Source organism: Ceratina calcarata, unplaced genomic scaffold, assembly GCF_001652005.2.
Source record: "Ceratina calcarata isolate Rehan_Ccalc_2016 unplaced genomic scaffold, ASM165200v1 scaffold132, whole genome shotgun sequence".
Lineage (NCBI taxonomy): Eukaryota > Metazoa > Arthropoda > Insecta > Hymenoptera > Apidae > Ceratina > Ceratina calcarata.
In genome coordinates this window covers 214,843-220,842 of record NW_017134257.1, presented here as the reverse complement: position 1 = coordinate 220,842, position 6,000 = coordinate 214,843, and the positions used below count along the sequence as shown (strand labels likewise).

At 40.6% G+C, this 6,000-nt stretch overlaps 1 protein-coding gene across 1 annotated transcript in view; it reads left to right on the top strand.

The window, feature by feature from the left end:
• Positions 1–6,000, top strand: part of LOC108629321 (RNA-binding protein MEX3B) — a 57,071-nt gene that overhangs the window by 41,907 nt on the left and 9,164 nt on the right. The gene's annotated exons all lie outside the window — the stretch shown is intronic.

The following is a 6,000-nucleotide window of genomic DNA, read 5'->3' as shown; positions in this document are numbered from 1 at the left end:
CTTGAAATGTTTTTACAAATTTGAAGTTCGTTTTCAAATTTACTTTCAAATTTTGGTACTTATTTGGAATGCAATTTGAACGATTGAAATCGTGTATTGCATATAGGGAAGATTTCTTTAATTCCTCGGATGCATAAATTGCGTACACATGCACACGCACATTCATATTACGCTCGCACATGATGCGTGCACACTCACGGGATTGTTCGGACGAGTGTCATCGATCTATTTCGAGGAGAGGCAAGAATTTCTGGCCTTCGTGAAGGGTCAGGGAGGGAGCTAAAGGAAAATGCGTATAGAAAGATAGAGTAGAGTAGCGACGGGGCATTGGCATAGAAAGAGGGGGCAGAGGGAAGGATGAATGCACATATTGGTCACACCTGCACAATTCGAACTGTATGAACTCGGTGGTCGCGGTAAGAATGACCACTGGAGTTCATCGTGTGAGCTGTTCTCTTCTCGCTTTCAAAGAGAGTGCACGATTGGCGTCGCGTTCAACCAATCGTCAACTTCTTTTCCTTGAATCCAGTGGAAATCGACATGATCGTGCGTTTAACGTTTGTTCCTCGAGGTGAAATATAATTATCCACGTTCCTTCATCAAAATTTCGTTATAGATTTTCCAACATTTTAGAAAACCAGTTATTTCTAATACTATAAGAGTGATTTGTATGATTCTGTATAAAATACAACCGACAGTGTTTTGTAGTTGGTCTTAATAGAATTTTTATTCCAATGCAAAAAGTTAAATCTAATTTTCTCAGCGTTAACAGAAACAGGTAAAGAGGCTGATTCGATGGCTTTATTATTCGATTAAAATTTGTCCAAGTCTGCTTGTATACTATCGGGACGGGTGACGGGAAAGGACGGAAAGGCTCTGATTGTGAGAAGCAGTGTAGAGAGGATAAGAAGAAGGTGGTCGTGGTTCAGTCGGATTGGTGGGGGCGAACGGTGGTACTCAACTACTCAGCCGTCGCATTGTGGGGGTGTTGGCCTTCAACTTGACGGCGCAGTTTCACTGACCTGCCTGAGAAACTCGTGATATCCGCGCGCGGTTCGTGCCCCACGAGAGCGGTCGTATCCACGGACGAACAAACGTCCACGACAAAGGGTACCGCTACTTAAGGGCCCGCGGAGTCCTAAATAAACTCACCAAATACCCATGTTGCGGACCACGATCAGGGTCCATGTACATACCTGTATATACATTGTTTCGCATTTGTTTCGTCCCATCAGCTCCGTAGAAGCCCGACCTTCTTCCCCATATCGAACGAAATGTTTTTCTGGTTTTGGGAATGGTCATGGGTGATCTGTACGGTCGTGGGAAATTTTATGGCATCTTACCGTTGGGTTACTTTGTACCGAGGAATTTTAAATATTCTTTTTATGATGTGTACTTTCCTCAGCAATTCTAAAATTACGTACGTTTATGAGACTTCGAACAGTTTATGAGATTTCGAAGATAATTTTCATTGTTTCAAAAAACAATTTTTTCAGACAGTGTACATTATTTTTTACTAATCCTACTGAACCCTGAAATAATGAGAGGCGATTTAAAAAATTACATCAAAAGCAAACTAACTACATAATGCAAAATTTAAAAACTAAATTTTATGACAACGGAACAGAATGTAATTATTATATTATGCATTATTAAGTAATGTAGTAATCTGCATGTTTTTAGTCCATCAAAATCCGCGTTTAAGTCCGGCAAATCGAGAGGTAAACGAACGATTCTGTCTCTCCTTTTTGGGTCGGCTGCGCATCGATGCCACCCACGGATTCGATGATGCGGCGAGTCGCCGAGGGAAAGACGAGTACTTCACTAGCGAGAGGCATATTTGGTGCCTGTAATTAAAATGAAAGACGAGCAGATGGCCCCTGAGTTCCTGTCCCTCTTGGACGATTTTTTCATAATATAACTTTCGTGCTTCCAAGAAGTTCCAGTAGCTGCACATTTTTAGTATTTCTTCTACGTAGGATTATTATTCTTTTTCAAGATCTAGTGTCTAAAAAACAATCAATTATTTCATTAACTGAAGTAGAAATATTTGAACGTAGATAAGTCGAGGTCTTTTCTGATTAGTGACAGTGTACTTGACATCGTATCTGGAGAAATATTTTGTAAAACTTGGCGTACGATCTGAATGTTAATATCAGATGTACTATCGAATAAGCAGTAGATGATTTAATTAGCAGGAACTTGGGTGAAGTGGAAATACTTGAATAGAGATAAGTCTCGAACTGTTGAACGGTTTCAAGTGAATCTTGACGTCGATCAATCCGGATCAACTTTTGATAATGACTGCTGGGGAATCGTAGCCGTATCTGAGTAACAAGGCAATGGGAACTTCACAGTAGATATTGCGAATCTGTCGATAATAATGTAGGCTCGATACGTGCTAGTGACAGTGTACTTGACATCGTATCTGGAGAAATATTTTGTAAAACTTGGCGTACGATCTGAATGTTAATATCAGATGTACTATCGAATAAGCAGTAGATGATTTAATTAGCAGGAACTTGGGTGAAGTGGAAATACTTGAATAGAGATAAGTCTCGAACTGTTGAACGGTTTCAAGTGAATCTTGACGTCGATCAATCCGGATCAACTTTTGATAATGACTGCTGGGGAATCGTAGCCGTATCTGAGTAACAAGGCAATGGGAACTTCACAGTAGATATTGCGAATCTGTCGATAATAATGTAGGCTCGATACGTGCGTGAGAGCGGTGCACTATGACCGCAGTATGTATGTATGCAGTTTCTGAGCCGTGTGTATAATGCAGCTGCCGGCTATAGAGTCGCGTAACTATTGATCCTGTGGCCTCTACAGAGTGAGACAGAAAGAGCAAGGAAGAGGGAGAGAGCACTGCTGCTATTGCTGCAGATTTCAGCAACGTCATTCGAGAGAGAGTGACGTATCGTGAGAAATAGGAGATTCAAACATCCTCTCCGGAGAGGGGCTTTGACTGGTTTACTCGGGCAGCGCGCAGAAAACCACGTGGTTCACGTGCATTGGTTACGTGGATGGATAAAAAAAAAAACAAGACCATATTCAGTTTTGCATTCCACTCTAAGTAGTAGCTTCCAAAACAATATTCGCGAGATGAACTAAGTATGTACATCATTTGATCTTGAGATCGCGACGTCGGATCAGGAGTATAATTTATCCCCAATCGAACTCGAATGTGCCGAATCGAATGGTTCTGTCGGACCTATTACTTTCCTTTTCGTCCATAATTTGCGATTTTGCGGTGAGTACGCGTGAGATGGAATAAAAAAGAAAAGAAACGAGACGAAGAACTCGAAGAAAGGACGAAGGACCGGGTCGAGGTCCCAGTCTCGGTCGATCCTCCCTTTCGTTCCTTGGTCCCTTCGATACAGGCAGCCAGACAAAGGCAAACAGCGCGCGCTACGTTCGTTCTGCCGCGATGCCGTTCGAGTCGCACACTATCTTCCTCTCTTTCACTCTCTTTATCTTCGTTTCACCTCACCTTGGCCGCGGCCCTTCAACTGTCTGCGACCCACGCCCCACCTTCTCTTCCTCCATCCGAACCACCACTACCCGCTACACACCATCGGTATCACCATCAAGTGAGCAGCCACCTTCATCAACCACGAGGAGAGCAACCTTCTGCATCTTCTCCTTCTCTTCATCACCGCGCCGTTCACTTTCTTCGCTAGGCTCTCTATCCTCCTCTCATATCCTTCCTCCCTGTTCTTTGCTCTCGTTAGAGCCGATCTTCGTTCACCTGTCTTATCAGAGTTATTTAGCGAACCTAAAACCCCGAATCGCTCTAGGCGAATTTTCGGAATTCTGGCTAAACAGAAATTTAACGCAGGAACGGTACATCAAAGGGAACTACGACGCCTCAGTTTCGTTTCAAGTATCATCTGAAAGGTTTTCGTGTAATTTCTTTTCCTTGATAACGGCCTCTTTTCACTTGAACTAAACTTGTATGTACGTCATCTGCCTTTCGAAGTTTTGCAGAAAGCCGAACTGTCCGGATAGTATAAAAGTAACTTCTAATGTTGAGACATAATTAAAATAGTAGTTCTACCTAGTTGAATCTTATAATGCAATGTACATTTACGGTTGTTATCAATCCAACCTGAATGATAACTTTATTTGGACATTCCTGAATTCGTATGCACGTCGTATACGACATCGTATAATGGATGTTGCGAAGTGAATTTATAAAGCATGTTCACAGTGATACAAAAATCAATTGGATGCTAAATATTTCTGTATAATCTTTATTTATTAATTAGTACTAATAATATTTAGTTGTCTACTTTTAAATTTATTTTATATAAAAAAATATCCTCGAAGACTTAAAATTAATTAGAATAACACTAATTTGCTGGAATAGCATCTTAAAAACCGTTTTCGACACGACGACGCCGACTAATCAGACCCCTAATTTTTATCCCCCTCAATTTGTACGTCTTTCCTCTGCTCGTCTACTCGGCAGCAGCCGTAGGCATCTCGCCGGGTGTATCCTTGGGCAAATTTATGCTTCTTTAGATTACGGATAATAATGGTTACCCTTGTATATCCGTGACTACCTCGCTCTCATCTTAAAAATTTTCCAGCTAGAAGTACGATCAACTTTTCCTCGCAGCGTTTTATCGCTACGAATACGTCTGGACTAGTCCAGTCAACGAGGACGTGTGTCAAAAATAATTGGCACCAAAACCATGTGCTGGAGCCTGAGCAATTCTATGATTTTATTGCACATAGCTTTTATTTCTGAATTTAAATATTCAAGGTATATGTTAAACGAACGTATTCTTTCTTGATTTCAACATTTCTATACTACAAAACTGCCCAATATGGTTTGCACATTGCAGTACCCGCAGGAAAATAAGCAAGACATTAATGTGGAATATCGAATGATTTAAATCTTATGTAGTTTATGTTTGTACGTCGAGTTCGACATTGCAAAAACGATGGAGAAAGGGTTGAAGGGGTGCGGGCGAGGTGTGTAACCATTGAATGAATATAATTGCCGAAGGTAAACCGGCTGTAAGGAATAAACGGGACGGGAGAGAAGGTTGGGTACAATGGGTTCCGAAAATAAAGCTTGATCGATTAAACTGAAACAGGATTTACTCCGTTTGACTCGAGGACACGCGAGTTACGAAATATTTGTTTCGAGCGCAATGTAACTTGCATGTACACGTGATTGCTCATTTTATTGACATCGAATTCAAATGTTAGCGAAACATAATGACAATACTTACATTCGAAATAAGAATATGAATTTTTTACAAAACATTTCCACTTTATACATAATATTCCCCGCAAAATTAAAATATATCTTCTGTGTGCAACTTTATTTGTACACAAAACTAATTACAAAAATAATTACTTAAAAAGAAATGATATTATCAAATGTATATACAGGAAAGACAAAAAATCGTTTCAATTGATGAATTTAACCAATTCTTTTTGGAAAGATATTGATGTCACACCCACGTAACAGCGCACTCTACGCGGTCGTTGTTTTTCCGTGGGAAAACTAGCTGAAATTCATGGGAATTCCGTGGATGCAAATGCGTATAGACCCCGTCGTATGGTTATAGCCGCAATTACGTTCGCGCCCCGGAGACGACCTCGCGTCTCGCGGATCGTCCCTTTTCCTTCCCTCATGTTAAAACGCTTCTAACTGCGTCGCGTCGCCTCGCTCCGCGTCTCGGCATGGCGTGCAGTTAAAGGCCGTATCGATGTCAAGATTGCGCCAGAGCAACTGTCCCTGAAAAGCTATGGATGCCCGTGACATTGTAGGTAGCATAACGTAAGAACTGTAGTACTAATTGAAAAGATAGGAAGTTTTTGATTTTATTTTTGGGTTGGTATTAAAAATAATTTCATGTAGATCGAGCAAAATTATTTATTTATTTATTTATTTACGTATATATGTATATATACATATGTATAGTTATGTAATTATGTATATGCGTAACTCTTCTAAGAATTTAAAAACGAAGTCAT